At 36.4% G+C, this 19,862-nt stretch overlaps 1 protein-coding gene across 4 annotated transcripts in view; it reads right to left on the bottom strand.

Annotated features, from left to right (window-relative positions):
* LOC132708314 (hemicentin-1) overlaps positions 1-19,862 on the bottom strand; it is a 555,715-nt gene that overhangs the window by 290,362 nt on the left and 245,491 nt on the right. The gene's annotated exons all lie outside the window — the stretch shown is intronic.

Raw genomic sequence — 19,862 nt, 5'->3', positions numbered from 1 at the left:
CAACTCAATCGGAGACGCTGGTGAATATAAAAAAGCGAACATCCAAACGGTAGGGTTAGTAACAAAACCGAGGCGTATCCGTAAAGGTCGTCTTACATTGAGCAACAAACAATTTCTCCGATCACTGGGCTACGATGTTATCGAATCAAATATTCGACATACACAGAAAGCCAAAATTTGATGAATCTATCCAGCGCGTGGAGACCCGCACCTATCATCCCTTTGTGAAATCTTTTTTGAACAACGACACCATTGAGATCACGATCAATCAAGGAGATGCCTGGCTGCTTATGTACGACGCTGCTATTTGCATTAAGGGATCGCTGAAACGTCTCACGGGAACCGACCAAGTGCAATTTGTAAACAATGCAGGAGCATTTTTTTTTGAAACTATATCGTACGAGCTGAATGGGAAAGAAGTGGATAGCGTGCGTGATCCGGGTATAGTTAGTACGATTAGAGGTTATCTATGTTACTCGAAAGATGACTCATCGCATCTAGATATTTCCGGCTGGAATTTCCCTGAAAATGCGATTCACGATACAGAAAATGGACATTTTAGCATGCGAATCCCGTTACGACACTTTTTAAACATATTTAATGATTATAATATGATAACTTGTGGAAAACAAACCATAAGATTGGTAAGAGCCAGACATGACAAAAATTGTATGATAATTAAACCAATGGGCGGTGTTGCGGCCAGTGCAATTAAAACAACGGCGGAATTAAAAATTGATAGTGTCGATCTTAGGGTCAAGCACATATTTCCAAACGACGAAATCAAATTGGCTCTGCTGAAATCGATTAGATTAGATCAACCCATATTGATACCCTATAGACGATGGGAACTTCATGAATATCCTGCCCTAACCGCGGGCTCTACCAAAGAAATTTGGTCTGTCAAGACGTGCGCGGCTATCGAAAGCCCCCGATACGTAATAGTCGCTTTTCAAACAAATCGCAAAGACAACGAAGCGAAAAATGCGACGCTTTTCGATCACGTCGACGTAACGGATATAAGATTAACACTAAACGGAGAATATTACCCTCACGAACGTTTACGATTAGATTTTGAAAAGAATGACTTCGTGGAAGCGCATCACAATTACACGGATTTCTACCCCAGTTATAAGGGATGTGAGGAAAAAACTGCGTTGCTTGACTATATGGCTTTCAAAAACTGCGCGATTTTCGTCATTGACTGTTCTCGAAGAAACGACAGTGTAAAATCCAGCACTGTCGACGTAAAGTTAGACATCGAAGCAAAAAAGGGATTTCCCGCGAATACACGTGCCTATTGCATCATCATTCACGATTGTATCGTGGAACAACTACCGCTCAGCGAGATTGTTCGAAATCTAACATAAATACCGCCGGAGGAACCTAATCTTAACCAGTCATATTAAAAATGCGCATCGTTGCGGTAGATATTCAAGGCTTCCAGTTAGAAGATGGATTTGTCGTTAAAGAAATGGCTGTCTACAATGGATGTCAAATTAGTCATTACGTTTTGAAACCGCCGCGTGAATATTGCACGTTGACCGGTGCAGAAAAAAGAACGGTACGCTGGCTCGAACAATATCATCACGGTCTCAAATACAGTTCTGGTTTTGTTCAATATTCCGACATTGATACGTTGATCGGACTACTGATAGAAAATGCTGACTTGATATACGTGAGAGGAAGATCAAAAATGGAATTTTTAATGTCGAAAATGGATCAGGAGGATGTCGCATGCAGAGTCATTAACGTGGAGAAATTCGATGATGATAATTGGTTGAATCCGCCGAAATTTCAACCGGATCACGCCCATTGCATGTTTCACTCCGGAGGAAGACTGCGCATGTGCGCGTTGAGAAATTCTGCCCTTTTATATAATTGGTTGTATTCAAGGATCCCTGTATGAAATAAAACTTTCTTTATTTAAATAAGACTTTTTATTTCAATCCAAAAAAATTAATAATACATTTACACGTAAAAATAAAGCACGCTAATGCTATGATATGAATACAAACTGCGAAACTGTAATCTATTGAAGTATAATTCTTTTTTCGTTCCATTTCTCGAGTAATATTCTGCGTCATCTCACGCAAAATAGCGACTAAAAGCGTTTGGTTCATCACTTCTCTTTGTTATTTTACCTATAAAAGATTAGCTAGGAACCGAATACATTTTAGTATTTTACTGACCTTGAACGAGATGAGAGTCTTGTTGCTATGCTACGCTGTCTTTACTACCTGTTCGGACGTGTCGACGATAGTCGCCGCGCTGCCCGAGGAAGGTGTGATTGAATATTTACAAAAATTCGGATTCCTTTCACCTAACGACAACGAATCTTTAACGCAGATCAATGCGTCGAGTTTGCAACGTGCCCTAATGGATTTTCAGGATTTCTATAATTTACCGGTGGATGGTACTCTTAATAACGAAACCGTCGAACTAATAAATAAACCCCGATGTGGTGTAATAGAAAATGCCTTCACGACTGTTTCGCGATGGCAGAAAACGGATTTAAATTGGTATATTCAAGTACCGCCCAGTCACTATCAAGAGTTAAAAGTGCTGGCAACCGAGGTTTTTAAAATATGGAGTGATGAATCAAATTTAAATTTTTTCTTAAATTATTCAGAGCCGGATATAATGATTTTGATGTCTGACAAATATACTACCCACAGACAAAGCATAAGATGTAAAGGGAACGAATCCTGTCCTTTTGCTTTTGACGGAAGGGGTAACATATTAGGACATGCATTTTTTCCAAATCAACAACAAGAGTGCGTGGAAGTTCATTTGGATAAATCCGAAGATTGGTACTACGGTTTAGAAGTGCCTGCGCCCGGAGGAAAAACGAGCTTGTTTACTGTGTTGTTCCACGAAATTGGACATACGTTGGGTTTGGCGCACAGTAACGATCGCAATGCCATTATGTACCCTTGGTATAGCTTAAATTCTAAGACATTGTCATACGACGATGTTGCAGGTCTTCAACGTTTATATGGTAAAAAAACCACAACCACCGCCCGCGTAACAACTCCGACCACAACAACATCAACTACCACTACTACCACAACTACGAAACCTCCGATAGGGAAAAACGAAACAAAAGTACCAGATTTGTGTCACGTAAATCCATCCATATTTTTGGTTACGTCTAACCATCATATGTATCTATTTTACGACAAATGGGTTTGGATAATAAGATTAGGTGATAAAGTCTACATGGAACCTAAAATGATATCAGATTATGTCCCTATTTACGCTCCTATTTCGCATATCTACCAGAGACCCAACGGACAACTTTTGGTAGTCACCGGTGATTCGTTTTATTTACTTCACTTCCCGAGTTTCACGGTAGTGGGCGACCGACAAAGCGTCCAGCGACTGGGTGTGCCTGCGGGTAAAACAGTGAACGCTATTTTTAATACGTATGGCGGTCGAACGTATATATTTTACGGTAAACGCTACTATGCAGAAATAGACGAGTGTTCTTTGAGTGCGAGTGAACACGGTTTTACTACGGAACTGTTTCCGGGTCTGCCCGACGATTTGTCGGGCGCGTTTCGATACACCAACGGACATTTGTATTTTTTCAAAGAGAAAACGTATTACGAATACAACGAATTTTTGAATAAATTAACGAGAGTCGGTGAAATAGACTTGAGTCTTGTCGCAATTAATTGTCCCACAGAGAGTGTCTTTAAACAAATTAGGGATTTGTTAAGAAAGTTATCGATCTTTCACAACAATGAATAAGAAGTTAGTTTTCTTCGACGATTTTAGAAGCTTGGATACCGATCAACTTGAATTGATTCCTGTGCAACATTTCTTGGAGCATGTGAGACCGCACGATTTGTTAAATATGTGGCATAAGTTACCAGTACGACATCGCAACAATTTTGAATTGCAAACTCATTTGCCCTGCTTTGTTCACTATAACAGACCGGACAGCAAAATGCATATCGACGGCCCGGCACCTCCCCAGAATAAATGTCATTATTGTTTGAGTGTTATAAAAGCAGTTACCGAGATCTAGGATAGATTCATTCGGGCTAGAAACATGGTTTTGTTAAGTGCTCACTTTGTTTTGTTGTCGGCTGTGGTACAAAACGTTTTCTATATACATAAACCTCAGGATGTGATTGAAGCGTTCGTTTGTTTCAAAAATCATAATAATCGGTGCATTTGGCCCGATACGTGGACGCGTATGCAACTCGCTCAGGTCAACGGAATCGACAAGCTACAAACTTTTAGCGAGACATTGTCGAATAACACTACCGCAGATAAGCCGTATTTAAATTACAAGGTACGTTTCGTTTTCGCGAACCGGAGCTACGAAGACCACGGCGAATGGCAAACGATCGCTATCAAGAATTCCAATAACACCAGCGGCGGCGTTAACGACATTTGCGGTAACGAATACAACATCTCGGCAGGTCGAAAAACTATTTTAATCCCGCTATATGTAACTACGTGCGCTTGTTTGCTTCTTTTGACAAAATGCTTATTCAAATTGACTAAATGTAAATATCTCTCTTAATTACACCGATAGTGGGGGGTTGTTGATATATAAGTACATTTGAATTTGATACCGAAGTCAGTCTGTTTGTCACAATGTGTAACAAAGTGGTCACTATCGATGAAAACACGATTTTCGAAATAAAGAATTCAGGTGTCCGTTTCATCTTCAAGAACAAGCACATAGATTTTCAAGTCCAGGATTTTTGGGATTTTTTGTTCTTTCTGGAGGACGAGGTGGGAGAAATCATGTTCTGGAACGACATAACAGTCTACATCGGGAGCAGTATCGAGGTGACCTATTCGAACGAAGAAGAGAGCTGTGAGTTGATACTGAAACGGGATCATGGCGACGAAATTATCCTCGACCGCGATGAAGTAGAAAATCTCATGGACCAGAAACACCGCTTGTACGAAGCATTACGTTGTCTACATATGAGCTAATAAATATTTACTATTGTATCTATAGTTTTTCTTTTATTAAACCGTGATTATTGAGACACTCTGTATAAGTCACTCGACTTGTTTACCGACGACCCGATCACCCGCGTCACCGCGCGACACCGTCGCCGTGCCGCACCGTCACCGCCCTCTACCGGGGGGGCCTACGACGGTCGGAGCGCGCGACATCTAGCAGCGACGGGCGGAACCGGGGCAAAACAGGACGCTACACAAGCGCGCGACATCTAGCAGCGACGGGCGGAACCGGGGCAAAACAGGACACTACACAAGCTGGGTGGGGGGCGGAGCGCACTCTGGTAGACAGGGGGGACACTAGGACGCCACGCGCGGGGGGCCCCCGCTGCGGGGGGGTTAGGAAATTGAGGTTATGTACGGTTTCTGTTGCTTATATCGGCACTATACATCTACTCACTCATTCATTCATTATTGGCGCCCATCAAAATAGTCCCATTATCGGATAATATTTGCTATGAATTTCCTCCTAAGGGCTGCTAAAAACATTCTGAAATTGATCGGAGACAACCTTTCGATCGATTGCCTCTACGGCTAAGTAAAAAATGGTACAATTGTGGTTTTAAAATTGCTTCCGCTCGAAGTAAGAAAGGTCCAGCAAAATCGACACCAGAAGTAGGAAACGCACGAAAGGGAGTCGTATGTGTGGGGCCGGTAAATATATGTTCGGATTTGACATTGAAATGGACATGGTATGCATTCATCAACAACTTTTTTAACTAGATTACGACGTATTTTTCTTATTCAATAAGGCTAGATGTTCGTAACGTGTAACCAGGATAGAAAAGTGATGCTCAGAAGGTAATCCAAAAAAAAAATTGTTTTTAAGTCACCTTGACGTGTGCCAACTCTTATGGTTTAAGTTATTGAATCAAAGAACAGCTTTAAACTTAAAAGTCTACTTTGATTGCTAAGTTTGATGTTGAGGAAAGTTTTTTATAATCTTTCAACTTCAAGCTTTCAATTTGTACTAGCATTTTCTTGTTTGTCAATTTTGTTTTTGAATCTAAGTTAATTGACAAATACATGTTTGAGTTTTAACAAAGAAGAAAATCGATTAATAAGTTTTTCGTAAGTCGTGGAATATTAAAGTTTTTTTGCCGCAGCTCTGGAAAAATAGTTGCCTTTTGGTATGCGCCACATTTTATGCCACAATATCGAAAGCCTTGAAGTAATCCACGAAGCATAAATATATTTCTATATTGAATTGATTTTTCCATTATTTTCCTATATTTCCAAAGACAATTCCGCACTGCTATTGAGGAATCTGTGGTAAAAGTATTTATTTCAATGTCACTTAAAGAAGACATCATTTCACAATATTGCTTCCATATTGCGGCTATGCCTTCAGGGTTGGTGGCACTTTTCCCTAGGTTATCTTTAATAATCTTAGCTTGTGGTTTGGATCCCTTGGTTAAATACTTCACTTTCTCAAAGAGTTCTTTAGATCCTTGATGTTGGCATATTTCTTTCGTTTATGTTGTTCCGCCTCTCTTGGATTTTATGCGTTTATCCTGGCTTTCTCTGGTCTTTCACTTTATTTAATTTAATATTTCTGTTAATCTGTTTTTTTTCTGTAGTTCGTAGTGTTCATTGCGCCTATAATCCATTTCGAGTTATATTCCATATTTCATTAGGATTCGTAGTAACTGATCGTGTATTGCAAGCAGCAGATGGTTTTGTTTGCATGTTAATGAAATTGCTGATGAGGACGTAGTCTTGATTCCTATAGCGTCCTCCCGATGAAGTCCAGGTGGATAGTCGTTAGCGGGTGATATTTAAACATTGTGTTCATGGTGCTTAGTTCACTGTCAATTGGAGCTGAAGCAGACCTTCACTTCTCTCGTTTCGCCAATTTTTTGCATTCCAGTGGCCAATTGTTATAATTATTTCTTTCTTGGGTATATTGGAGATATTCCGTCGCATGTTGGCATATATGTTATGTGGATCTCTGTTGGTTATGCATCGAGAGTCATTTTAATTAGTTGTTCAGTTTTGAAAAAGTATTGTTGTGTCTGCTTTTGAGCTGAATACCTTGTAGTGCTTAGATTCCCATTGTCCTTGGTTTGCCCAATGGGTTTCAGATTGTCCACATACATCCAATTTTTCTCTGACGTTGGATGTTGCTTTGCAGTATTTCTTTCGTAGCTGCTGTGCTACGACAGGCTTAGGGAAACGAGATATGGAAAGTAGATTAGCAAATTATTTGAATTATAATTGAGTACCTACCCGCTACCCTACTAAATTACCTGGTGGAAATTGATGTTGGATGCTATTTCAGCAATGGCAGCGATGCACCACAGATTTTCAACCTCGAAATGGTAATTTGCTCTAATAGTGCAATACGGGTTTTGGCAGTTTAAGGACGGAAGTTATTTTTCCAAGTGTATGATAGAATTGGTTGCGTGTCGAGAATTGATATAATATTGAAGATTATCGTATCCTAAACCCATAGCAATCCAAGTGTTTTGTTTGTTCTTCTCGTGCCTCAAGCATGTTGGATTCAAACTTTGCTTTTTAATTAATTACTTGATGACCATTTTCGAAGTGGAAAATTGTATTTATTTATATTTATTTATCCTTTATTCCTTGTAGTTCCCTTTGTAATATCCAATATTTTTTGTGTCACTTCAATGGCAGGAAGGTGTTAAATAAACTGTTTTGGTCGCTGTCATGCAGATCCGACATACGGAGAGCAGCGAAAGTAATTGACAGGCTGCAAGTAAAGCCAAAATTTTCATTTGTAGTTGTTCTCCTGCGTTCAAAAATAATGAAAAAAAAATCCATCACAAGAATCGCCTCCTCAGTCCATTGCAGGATGCTGGCCTTTACGACTAAGTACTTTCCTGGTAAAACAATATACCTTGTCTATTAAAAGTGACTTAAATTTGATTTTTGAGCGTATCTAAAGATCAAAGCGACTTCAAAATAATTCCCGGTAATTGAATTTTGCCCCAACACGCCATCGCGCCAAAGAAACTCCAACCATTTAACATTTAATTTTGTAAAAAAGCCTAATGGCTTTGGAGAAAACACTATTCGTGTTACTTACAGATGTAATCTTTGCTTTAATAATTTAGCTTTTAGCCCTTGCCGCTACTCTCCACACGCAAATATGTTAAACATGTGTTTTCTTGTAAGTTCGTGTAGAGGCCGCGGGGGATTCGTTTCATTCTCCATTTTTCCAGTGAAAATCTGGGAATTTCTCGCTAACAACAATTAATTAATTTTGTTTTAGTACGTACGTATGTACAAATATGGGCTGCTTTTATCGGATCAACATCTCCCGGCGGGTTAGTTTTTGATAATGATATGCGATATGTTTCTAAATATTTAATTATTCTTTTTTGATGATGGACGCACTAAATTCTGAGTATTGTCACTTCTTTCTGTTCCAATTGTCACATTTTTCATATATGTTTAATTGAACAGAAAAAGTTATTACGTTAAAAAAAAACAAAACAAAATCATAGTGTTGGTTAGGTCACGGTCGCTCCACTATTTATTCTCTCAAAAGTCAAAAGCGACCTCTGCTTCAAAAGGCGGGCTCTCCAGCTTTTGGTTTCTTGTTGGAGGTGCAGAGTCATTCATCATAATAAATATCTATAGCCAAGCAAATACTATTTATTAATCTTTTGGATTCCTCCGACAGACGCAGAAACGAGGGCTTAATAAACGAGCACAAACGACCATTAATTTTTGATTAGTTTTGGTTAGCAAATTCATTAAGTGACGTGACCTTCAGAATTGACAAACGTGAAAATTCAAGCAGTGGGTAATAATTCCGAAAACATAAGATTGCATCCGAATTACAGTAGTCCATCGAAGTTTCTTTGTAAAATTAGTTTGTATCCAGTTAGAGCAAAGAACAACTGTTGATACCATTAAATTCACATGCTATTAGAACATAGAACATATGTGGCATCAAGTAAATGGTATTACAGTGGAAATTTCATTGAAACATTAGCAAAAAATTAACTCAATGCAGTGAAAATTATTTATATAAGAATCTACGATTTATTTATTTAATCGTGTCTGACTACAACTTGTGACTAGAAATTATTAGATATTGTTCATATATCACTCCAGTGTCTGGCGCATTTCACAGCATTTTCATTGCACGTGCAAAGGTCCCGGTTGGTACATGGGGCTTGTAGGGATTGACACGCTAGAAGGTGCTCCATTGCCTGGGATTCTCCACATTCACACGTTTCCTCTTCCACGTATCCCCATTTTGAGGAGGTTGTTCTTGGATCTCCCCATTTGGCACCGGAGTCGGTTGAGGGTTTTCCAGGTACACCAGTCTAAGTCAGAGCCTGCAGGAAGTTTTTCTTTTATATTCCAGGTTGGGATGTCGTTGATTGCTACGCGCTGTTCCAATTTTGTCTCCTTGGTAGCAGTTTTAGAGACTGTGAGGGGCTGTGTAGATTTCATAAAGCCTCGCCTTGATTTCAGTCTGGCCGCTGCCGGAATATATTGGGGTCTTCACATTGTCTGCTTCGTTCGGCCATGGCTAGGGTTTCCCTACGTATTTGCGGTGGTGCAATTCCGGCTAGCATGTAAAGCTGATCAAGGTTAGTGAGTTTTAGGCATCCGGTTATTAATCTACACGTGTCATGCAGGACAGGGTCCAGTCTATGGGCATGTGATGATCTCTCCCATATAGTAGCAGAGTAGCACAGTGCGAGGGCCGAGGAGCGCAGGACGTTAGGGTCTACCCCCCATCGAGCATTAACTGAAGTTAATTGTCAGCATTTTTGAATTAGAGATTTTTCACCAAACTCCTCTGTTAATTATATTTAGTAAAAGTTATGTGGTAATCTCCATATCTAAACATATCTAAACATCCAATATATCCGCCTCTCCATACAGAGATCTCCGCGCCTATTATTCGTACAGGAAAGGTTAGATAAGCAAAGTTTTAGAGGAAACTTCGACAACCGAAAATAGTCGATTTCGCTTATGGCCAGTATGGTTAAATTAAAAAGCATTCAAAATGTGTGATGTCGAAATGTTACTCAGACAATTTTTTAAGACTATATCTCCTCTCCTCTAAAAATTTGATAACCGGCTTCAGGTTTGCGATTTGTCAATTTCTTTGAGAAATATCAGCAAAAACCCGAAAATTGCAAAATTTCATTTTTAACCAGTAAATCCAAAATAGTTAAATTGATAGCTGCCCCCCTTAAAATACTTAAAATACTTAAATGTCCAAAATTTAGGAGAGCGTTTTTAAAAACATTTATTATACGGAAAGCGAAATAAAGTTTTATTCGGACTAGCCGATACAAAGGCTGGAATAATTAAGAGCAATTTTACAATATGGCAATCGAATAAATAGGGCTTTCGATGCGGTGTCAGCGATACGTTATCTCCGCTTAGTTTTGGGCTTCGTCCGCTCCCCCTTAACTTAAGAAAATAACGAAGCGTTTTTTTCGAAAAAGCTACAAAATTTTCTTCCTGCCAGGTATCCTCTTTGGATGCGTTTTTCGTCAATTCTCATACCTTTTCCAAGAAGAGCTTCTTAATGGTGAAAACTAAAGTTAAAACCATGATTATTCCAAAAACAATAACAATTATTTGGAACGTATTTGTTTCTTCTTTCACCATGGGAGTTACTTTTTCTGCTAAGTCTCTTAGCTAGTATATTTCGTCAATATTTATTTTTGAAAGACTGGGAATATCCAGGACTTTCATTGCGTTCATTTCCGTTAGCAGGATTTTTGGTAAAAATATTGGTTTTCCGAACTGGACTTTCACATCGTTGAAGAATGTTTCTTCATTAACTGCACAGGAAGCGAAATCAAGTTTTATTCGGACTAGCCGGTACAAAGGCTTGAATAATTAAGAGCAATTTTACAATATGACAATCGAATAATCGAAAAGGCTCTCGATGCGGTGTCAGCGATGCGTTATCTCCGCTTAGCTTTGGGCTTCGTCTGCAGTTTGAGGCATATAACAATATTCACTTTCTTATGGCCGCCGTATTGGATTTTTTTGATTTTCGAGCGAGTGCTTAATAAATGAGTGAATGCATTCGTATTTTGCGAAAATGTACCCAAAAACTAACGGTCCTAGAAAAAGTATAGTATGCAACACGTTCGGTAAACTTTTTAACTCACTCGTTTATTAAACTCTCGCTCCGCCCGTGTCAAATAAACTCGTGAGTCAAATGCCGTTTACCGCACTTGTTGCATAATATACTATTGTACACTTGCGAGGCATTACTTAACTGGAAATTTTAAGCCCTTTCCAAAAATCGAAAAATCTCGTATGGCGGCCATAAGCAAAATGAAAGTTAAGACGGGTTGCGAGATACCAAAAGGCGACTGAGACATATTATACTCTCTATCTTACTCGTGTTAAAAAAGTGTCTGAATAATGTCACATTTTGACAGCTGTCAATTGAACCATTTTGAATTAACTGGTGAAAAACGAATTCCGATATTTCCGGTTTTTCGCCGATATTTCCCAAACCAATTGACAGATCGCAAATCAGAAGGCGGTTATCAAATGCACTAAGTTTGCTCTAAAACTTTGCCCATTTAACCTTGCTGTGGGCATAGTGGCAGCGGAGATCCTTGTATAGAGGAGCGAATCTGGGATAAATTGTACACCAAGAAAATTTTTGCATGCTAGGAAAGGTTGTTGCTTAGAAAGAAATAAAAAAATTAAGAAAATTTTTCTTTAGTGCAACAAAATTTCATTCCCGGATTAGTTCCCAAAAACTGGGTGACATCCGAGAATATACCCCTACGTAAATAACGGACTCAATGTTATAATTACCTTTGCTGAAAGAAATCATAATCACACGTGCTTTGCTTTAACTTCATATTTCCCACATTCAACGTTGTTTGAAGTTCATGTTCGTTAGTTCATTATCGGTCTGAGAATAACGCCAAGTTCTTTGATGTTTTCTCAAAGTGTCGTCGCGCTATATGTAGCGGATTTTGTTATCTTTGCAATTTTGTCGCTGTAACAAGAATTCATACTCGATTCACCTCTGAGCAAGATGAACATAAAGATGTTTCGTCAGGTGTTTCTAAATATCGAGCGTTCAAAAATGTTAGGTGCGTTCCTGTCATTCCTCTGATTTTATTGTATCGTATTCTATTTAGAATTAAGGGTGTTCAAAACATATTTACTTTACATAGAACCAAGAAGAAGTCCCCTAACCTATTTTGTCCTAGTGGTGCGTTAATGCACACATCCAGGAAATATTTTTGCACATCAATTTAGAAATTTTATTATTATCACTACTAAAGGATATAAAATCGTAGAAATCGCTAATTTATGTGTAAAGGAAAGATTTTATATATGACTTGAAAAGTTAACAAAAGCGGTACATAAATTTGTATCACATTTTCATGTAAATCCAAAAAGATATATATTTTGGATGCATGTAGATTACATCGCTGAAAACATACATTGGAAATATTATATTTTTCAAAATATTTAGTGGTGCGTGAATGCACCACTGGTTTTCTCTGTGAAACAAAACTTTGTTATTGCAAGTCTAGACAAGTCAGCCCATGTAGAATATACATCCAACAATTAGCGTGTTCTTTAATATTAGTTTGTGCCTTGTGCAGTGAACGTTACGGTTCGTAAAATATGACATTTCCGAGATAGAATTGAACTGAGGTGGCTATTACTTGATGAAAATTCAGTTATCAAAATAAATAAACTAAAAGTTCAGATTTTCACGGAATTATATATTTTTACATGACAATTGTTCCGACAACACCGTGTCAAATATTTGACATTTGATAAAGACACGGTGTTGTCCAAACAATTGTCATGTAAAAATATATAATTTCGTGAAAATCGAAGCTTTTAGTTTTTATTTATTTTGATTCCCGAGATATTTGACTCAAAATGAATTAAAGGCAGATAGAGGACAATAACAATGAAAGTCGTAAGTATTATTTGGATTTACGTATTCTTAGGTATTGTAGCATTCCATTCCTTGTAAATTTATGCTAAAAATAAAGTGAAAAAATATTTACAGAACATATTGACGCTATCCATATTCCACCCGACGTGGATACCTTGACTGACGAAGAAGATATGAACGATAACATAAATCTACAAGAGCTTGGGGAACCAACTGATGTAGTTACATACACCGAATGAGACAGCTGTCCTTCAAGAGATCTGCAATTCATCAACTACTGAACCTGAATGGGACTCATCGGATAATGAAACCTTGTAATTCAAAAGAAGACGTATGCTTTCTGCAAACGACAGGCTTGCTTCTACTGTCAAATTGAAGAAAGGTCAGATCGGAGTACACTCACACACCTATATCCGATAAATTTAGATCATGTGAGGAACTAAAAAATAGGGTTTCTGGAAAAACGCCGCTTGAAATATTTTTTATGTTTTTTGATGACGAAGTGATTGATTTGATTTTTAAATTTTCGGTAAAATATGCTCAAGACAATAACCGCCATGAATTCTCGTTGTCAAAAAATGAACTTTTAAATTTTGTAGGCATTTTATTGTTGTCGGGTTATCATGCCACATATTTAGCATTATTGGTATACTGATGAAGACAAACGAATTGATCTTATAAAAAAATGTATGAGCTGCAATAGATTCCAAATGATAAAGCAAAACTTGCACTTATCTGACAATAATCTGTTAGATAAAAATAATAAAATTTTCAAAAGTTAGACCCTTCTTTGATCTAATAATTTTAAAAAATTCTCAGTTTGTCATAGTTTCGTTCAACTTAGCCATAGAAGAACAAATAATATCTTACTTTGTCCGCCATTCCTGCAAAATGTTCGTTTTGGCTTCAAGCTTCAGTGCCTTTGTTCATCTGATGGGTGCCTATTTTATTCACTTTTCTAAACTTCATTCTGACATTGGTCTTGGCGGTGACGTTATCATGAGTCTACTTTTTGCCACCGGTACTATCCGGGAAAATAGAACAAATAAATGTCCAATGGAAAACTGTAAAACATTTGGAAAAAAAGACCGCGGATTCTATCTTTCAGCATATGAATCTGAATCAAAAATTTCTATTGTCCGTTGACACGACAATTCAGTTGTAACTGTGGTAAGTAATGTTTCTAGTGTAGATCCTATAAAATGTTATAAAAGAAAAGAACGGAAAGATGTAAATATACCCCAACCTTATGCAATTGCCCAATACAATAGATATTGGGTGGGGTAGATTTACACGATAACGGAATTGCTAATTACAGGTGCTAGGTATTTAAAAAAATGGTGGTGCCATTTATTTTGAAACTCACTGGATAGTTTAGTAGTGAATGCATGGAAATTGTATAATATTGTCAACGAATAAAATATTTGCCAGGTAGATTTTAAATCTTACATTGCTTTGCGACTTTTAAAAACTGATAAAACAATTACTCAAAGAAATCTTGTACCTGCCATATATGAAGTGCGTTATGATAATCAAGATCACCTCTTGATTGTTCATGCTAATAAAGCCCGAAGAAGATGTAGCATCTGCCACAGCGACAAAATTTATGTTTGTAATAAGTGTAATGCGCATTTACATACTTCATGCAAATCAGGTTCTACTTGGAAAACAATCTACTTTTATGTGCCCCAAAACATTATTAAATGTTTTTTCCCAGTGGTTCGTTTACGCACCAGTATTTTTTTGTATGTTGTGACAATTTTACATATTTTACATTTTACATAAAACTTAATAGCAATAAATGATATTATACGGAATCTATGAATATTAAGGAAAGCGGAAATGCCAGAAAATAAGTTAGAACGAATTGAAAAGTGGAGATGAAAGAGAAGGAAGGTATTTAATGGAATCTGGAGATCGAACTTCCAACCTGGCATTAATTGCTATCTTAGTATCTTGGATATTCATGTAAAACTGTAAAGTTATCCGGAATTTTGAAACTTGGACTGAGAAAAGATGATTGGGAAAATGCATTTGGTTTTTTATGTGTTACCACGTGTTTTGGCCTCATGTATTAAATACTTCAGGCTTAGAAAAGCATGTATTTCGGGGATTGACAGTCCTAAATGTGTTGCAATTTATGAGGAGAAATTAGAAAAAGGTGAAACATCTGTATGATGTGTCCAATTATATTTGTTGTAGAACCTACCGAAAAGATTTTTTGTTGGCAGAAAACCACTACGTAAATCTCATGGTTGTGAAAATCTAGATAATTTCTTGCGTTATTGCTTATTTCTGCCACTCCGCGATCCTGAGTAGACTGCAAAGTGCAAGATGAGTTTTGTTGTGTTTAGAAACTTGAGTATCTGCCACCATTATCGAAAAATAAACTCTTTACTATGATATAAAGTTTGTTGTTGCGATAGTCCGCTTTTCAAGATTTATTGCAATACAAACAAATTAAATGACCACAGAACCCTCTACATTATAAGAATTTGTTGCACACATTTTCATAAAGCGGTATCAAATTGAAAAACATTATATTATTTAAAGCGAAATCTTGAGAATGAGGTGGGATTTGAAGGTTGGTATATTTAAACGTTCACTGATTGTTCTGATGCTTAATTCATTCAGATTATTTTATTTTCAGATTTCAAATTTATACAAGATTTCCATAAATATTCGAGGAATATCTTTCCATGTATATGGAAACGTCTGACTTTTCTTGAACTTTAAATGAATAGCCCATTTCAGATTTCTAACCACTTACTGAAAAAAAAATAAAAAAAACTTTCGCGGACAAAAATTTACTTAAAATTATATTTAAGACGCCAAAACAAAATAGAAAATTTTTCGAAGAAACTGACACAGTTTCAGTTAGGCTCTGAAGAAGTCCGTAGGATGATTGACGTAACGTCAGCAAGTTCGATTTATCAATAACCGACGCAGGAGGAATCCAGAAGCTTTGTAAATAGTAAAATAGAAAATTTCAACCGAAAAAATGGGCAATCTCTTCCGAAAAATTATTCTGCTGTGTTTTACGTATACAAGTTTCAGAAACAACGGGAACTCGAAGGTACAAATAAAAAAAAGAATTAGAACTTCCAAACAAACAACTAATAAATTATTCAATAAAGTTATTTTTAAACAAAAAATCAAAAATGTGAAATATTCTGTCTGCTTGTTTTGGTACATGCGGATGCGACGAGTTTTTTTATTCATCTGCATCGCAACAATAAGAAAAAAGAAGCTTTTAACGCAGATATCTATCGACAGTTCAAAATGTCCAGTGCCTATTACAAAAATGTACCTCACAAGTGCCGTATTCAGTTAGTCAAAATCTCTAATACAGCTTTTTCGCTGTCAATTTCCATTGTGCATGGGAGTTAATTGCTTGAACTATGACAGGATTTTTCGAGAGAAATATTGCGCATATTCAGGCGACATGTTATGCCGAGAATTTTATTGCTGCATTTAAAAATTGAAGCTACATTACGCAATGAATTTCTTTTCTTGTAGTGTTGTCATGTTTAATTGAAATTAATATACAGAGCGCTACATATAAAAATCACATTTTTAATTTTGCTGTGTATAGATGCAAAAGCAACGTGCAAAATCAGAATCGAGTATTTTTGAATTTACAAATATTAGAGTAGCTGCAGTGGCTTAAGTATATAAAAAAAGCCATTATCGGTTTTTATTAAGTATTTTATCTTAGAACTTTCGATCCAAGAACGATTAAGTTCATTAAAATGCTACAGCCGCCTCGTCTTCATCGTTTTTTGAGGTTTGTGGTCTGGAAACTGATTTACCCACTTCTCCAATAGCGTTAGCATTGTTCTTTAGGAAAGGATATCTTTAGGAAAAGAAATCTAGACTTGAGGGAACGACACACTTGCGATTTGATATATAGTCTTGATTCACTGTTTAAATTGCTGAACTTTCGAAGAAAAGCTCGATTAATTTACTCAATTCAAACTTAGAAACAGTTTATACCTATAACTATAGGTGCATTTGGTTTATAACTGCATTTGTATGTGCTTTGGTTTACATATGGCATTAGGCTCCTAACTTCTAGTCTCATACGATTTTTTTATTTATAAAAAAGTAGCTTTTTCTACTCCTTCCTGTAAAATACCTAATTATACACCGATATAGCGTCCCCAAAAACTAACAGTCGTAGTCACATCAATTATATATTCTTCTTGATAATATAAATAGTCGATTGAAACGAAAGGATTTTGAAGCATGGGATAAACAGTGAGTACATGATACATCTACAGGAACATTTTTAGTTCTTTTACTTTCATAACACTTACAAATTGTTTGGTTGTTTTTCTTACTGCCTATATCCAGAGAACAAACTGCTTTATTTGGATTTAAGTTGCGCACGGAAGAGACAAAAAGGAAACAGAAAGAAATTTAATTAAAAAATTCTTTAAGCTGCCTACCAAAATATAGAAGCAACGAGCGGAAAATCTCGATACAAATATTTCAGCGCATTGGTGAATAAATTCTTTTTCCAAGTCGATAACAAAATATTTTAAGCGCTTGATATTGCAGAGAAACATCCAAATTGTCCCGACATTTCCTGAAACGGATGCAAATACTCCGGAATGGTATTTAAATACTGTATAAAAGTGCAAACGATAACAGAAACAGACATTTTAGCATTTTAAATGAACGGCAACAGGCTTAAACAATGCAAAATTGAATTTCAAATTCGGAACCACAATATTAGAACGAACGTAACCGCCGCCACATTTATTCTAACAAAGCTCTCTGTAGGAGCGTTATTGCTTGTTCAAAATCTGATTTAATGCAACTGTTTAGACTCATTGAGTTTGAAAATTGCATCTGCATTGACCCAGCTTGCACAACGTTGTTAGAGGCGTTTAATTAAAGTTACCGACGTTCGTAGTTACACATTGCCAAAAAAGGGGCTTATCTAATTTAATACCTATCCACTTTTGCTCTAATATATTAAAGACATTCTATAATCCACAAGTCTATAGATGGTTGTCAAAATGTGCATAACTTACCCTGTATGTTTTTTACAAAAATTACCATAATGTACAATTTATTATACACTAAAAAAGGTGATATTTTTTCTCATCTGAGCGATTTTAGAGAATGCTGGAAGAATAATGATAAGTCTGATATTATTCGTATTTTAGACAGATGAATAACTAAAGCTTTTTTTCATTGATCAGCAAATATAGGTTTTTGTAAACAAAAATTTATTGTAAGTTTGATGTTCGGTAATATATGGGGAACACATCCACCCCTACAACTTTAGTTTTAATATTATTTATTATTTTTAATATTTCGATTTCCTCAACACCCAAGGAGAAATTAAGGCTTGAAGCATATTTGTTTCTTCGATAATACTAAATTAATTCATTATCCGCCAAGAGATTAGGTGTGCTATTAATGAAGTGTTTGTTTATATTTGCAATACACAATGACTCTTGTGGCAACAAATCACTACTTCAACCTTTAACTAAATCCAACCATTTTAGTGCTCCCCAAAGTGCCTTCTGAGTTTCTTGATTTAGTTAACTACAATAGTAAATTTTATTTCAAGCTTTATTGTCATGTTCACCGTATTACGCAACTCTTTATAACAAATCCAATTGGCCGGGTTTTTATTCTTTTTAAATTTAGCGAAATATTTATTCCTTGAGCGTGTCCTTGTCTACCGTTAACGCAACTACGTTATCAAGATATCACATTTTTTCTTCTTGCTTGATAGCATGACGGATATTTGTCGGCCAGTTGTCAGTCACTCTGCAACATATTTCAACATTTCATTGTGTCGGAAAATCTAATAAAATCTAAGACATTTAAAACAATGAACTTTTCGTTCATTGATGACGAAACGAACGAAATTTTGCTAATTTGGATGTTACGGTTGACATTACTATAGATTAACAGCCCGTTTCTAGCATAATCATCGAGCTGGTGATGAATTAGCATTTTATCACAATTAAAAACGCTATCAAACGTTAATACGTGCAATCATGGTTGAGATTGAAAAAATATTTTTTTCTTCCCTTCTGTTCTTCTACGTACGTCAGTTAGAAATCCTGAGTGGAATCTCGGATTCTTTTGTTCTAAAATTAGCTTAGTGTAATGCGCTACGAACATGTGGAACAACTCTTTATAATCATTTTTTAGATACTGTGGTATTTTTAGAAAAATCAAAAAGAAGCCAGTTACAACATGATAGACATGTCAAAAAATATTTTTATATGTTTCTGTGCAGCGATCGTCGAAAGCAAGACAATTTTCGTTTTTACATAAGAAGTTCACAATTTACTTTGACCAATGCGTTAGTGTTAATTACATTATTTAGTAAAAATGTTCCGCTAAAAGATCTACCGACTAAAAGAGCTACTGAAAATTCTGTATTTCTTTCTCGTTCACTGTACTTTTCGCAATCAAAACGCTTGCTTTGTGCTTGTTAAAAAAATGATGGCCACCTAACTTAACGAAATATAGTGTGATCAGCTATAATAGAAAAACGTTATTTATTTACGTGGTATAATGATTTCAGTCATCACGATGTCGTTATAGTGAAGTGGATTACTGTACATTTTCTAATAATGCAATGATTTAGATAAAATCCTAGAAAAAAATCGGATTATAAAAAGCAAACGCATCCTCGAAGCGGACTCATTTAATGAATGGGTTACACGTTTGTATATAAAAAATTACGTTATAGAGGAAACCTTTTTAAGTTTTTATTAAACTCATAATTTTATGGCATAAATTAACAAGCAGCTTCCAGTTCACCCAAAATAGTGTCTTTAACAAAAACACCAAAGAGTTTTAAACTATATGGTGTACTTGAAAACAAAGTTTGAAGTATAAAAAAAATTCAAAAGTGTTTACTACGAAGGATCGATCCATAAAAGCGAAAATCCATTTTGTCCAAATTGACTTCGAAGAATGTTTATTATGAAAAAGG

Source organism: Cylas formicarius, unplaced genomic scaffold (assembly GCF_029955315.1).
Source record: "Cylas formicarius isolate icCylForm1 unplaced genomic scaffold, icCylForm1.1 PGA_scaffold_10__41_contigs__length_53128322, whole genome shotgun sequence".
Taxonomy (NCBI): Eukaryota; Metazoa; Arthropoda; class Insecta; order Coleoptera; family Brentidae; genus Cylas; species Cylas formicarius.
Note: the sequence above shows the minus strand (reverse complement) of the source record. Positions and strands in the feature narration are given on the sequence as shown.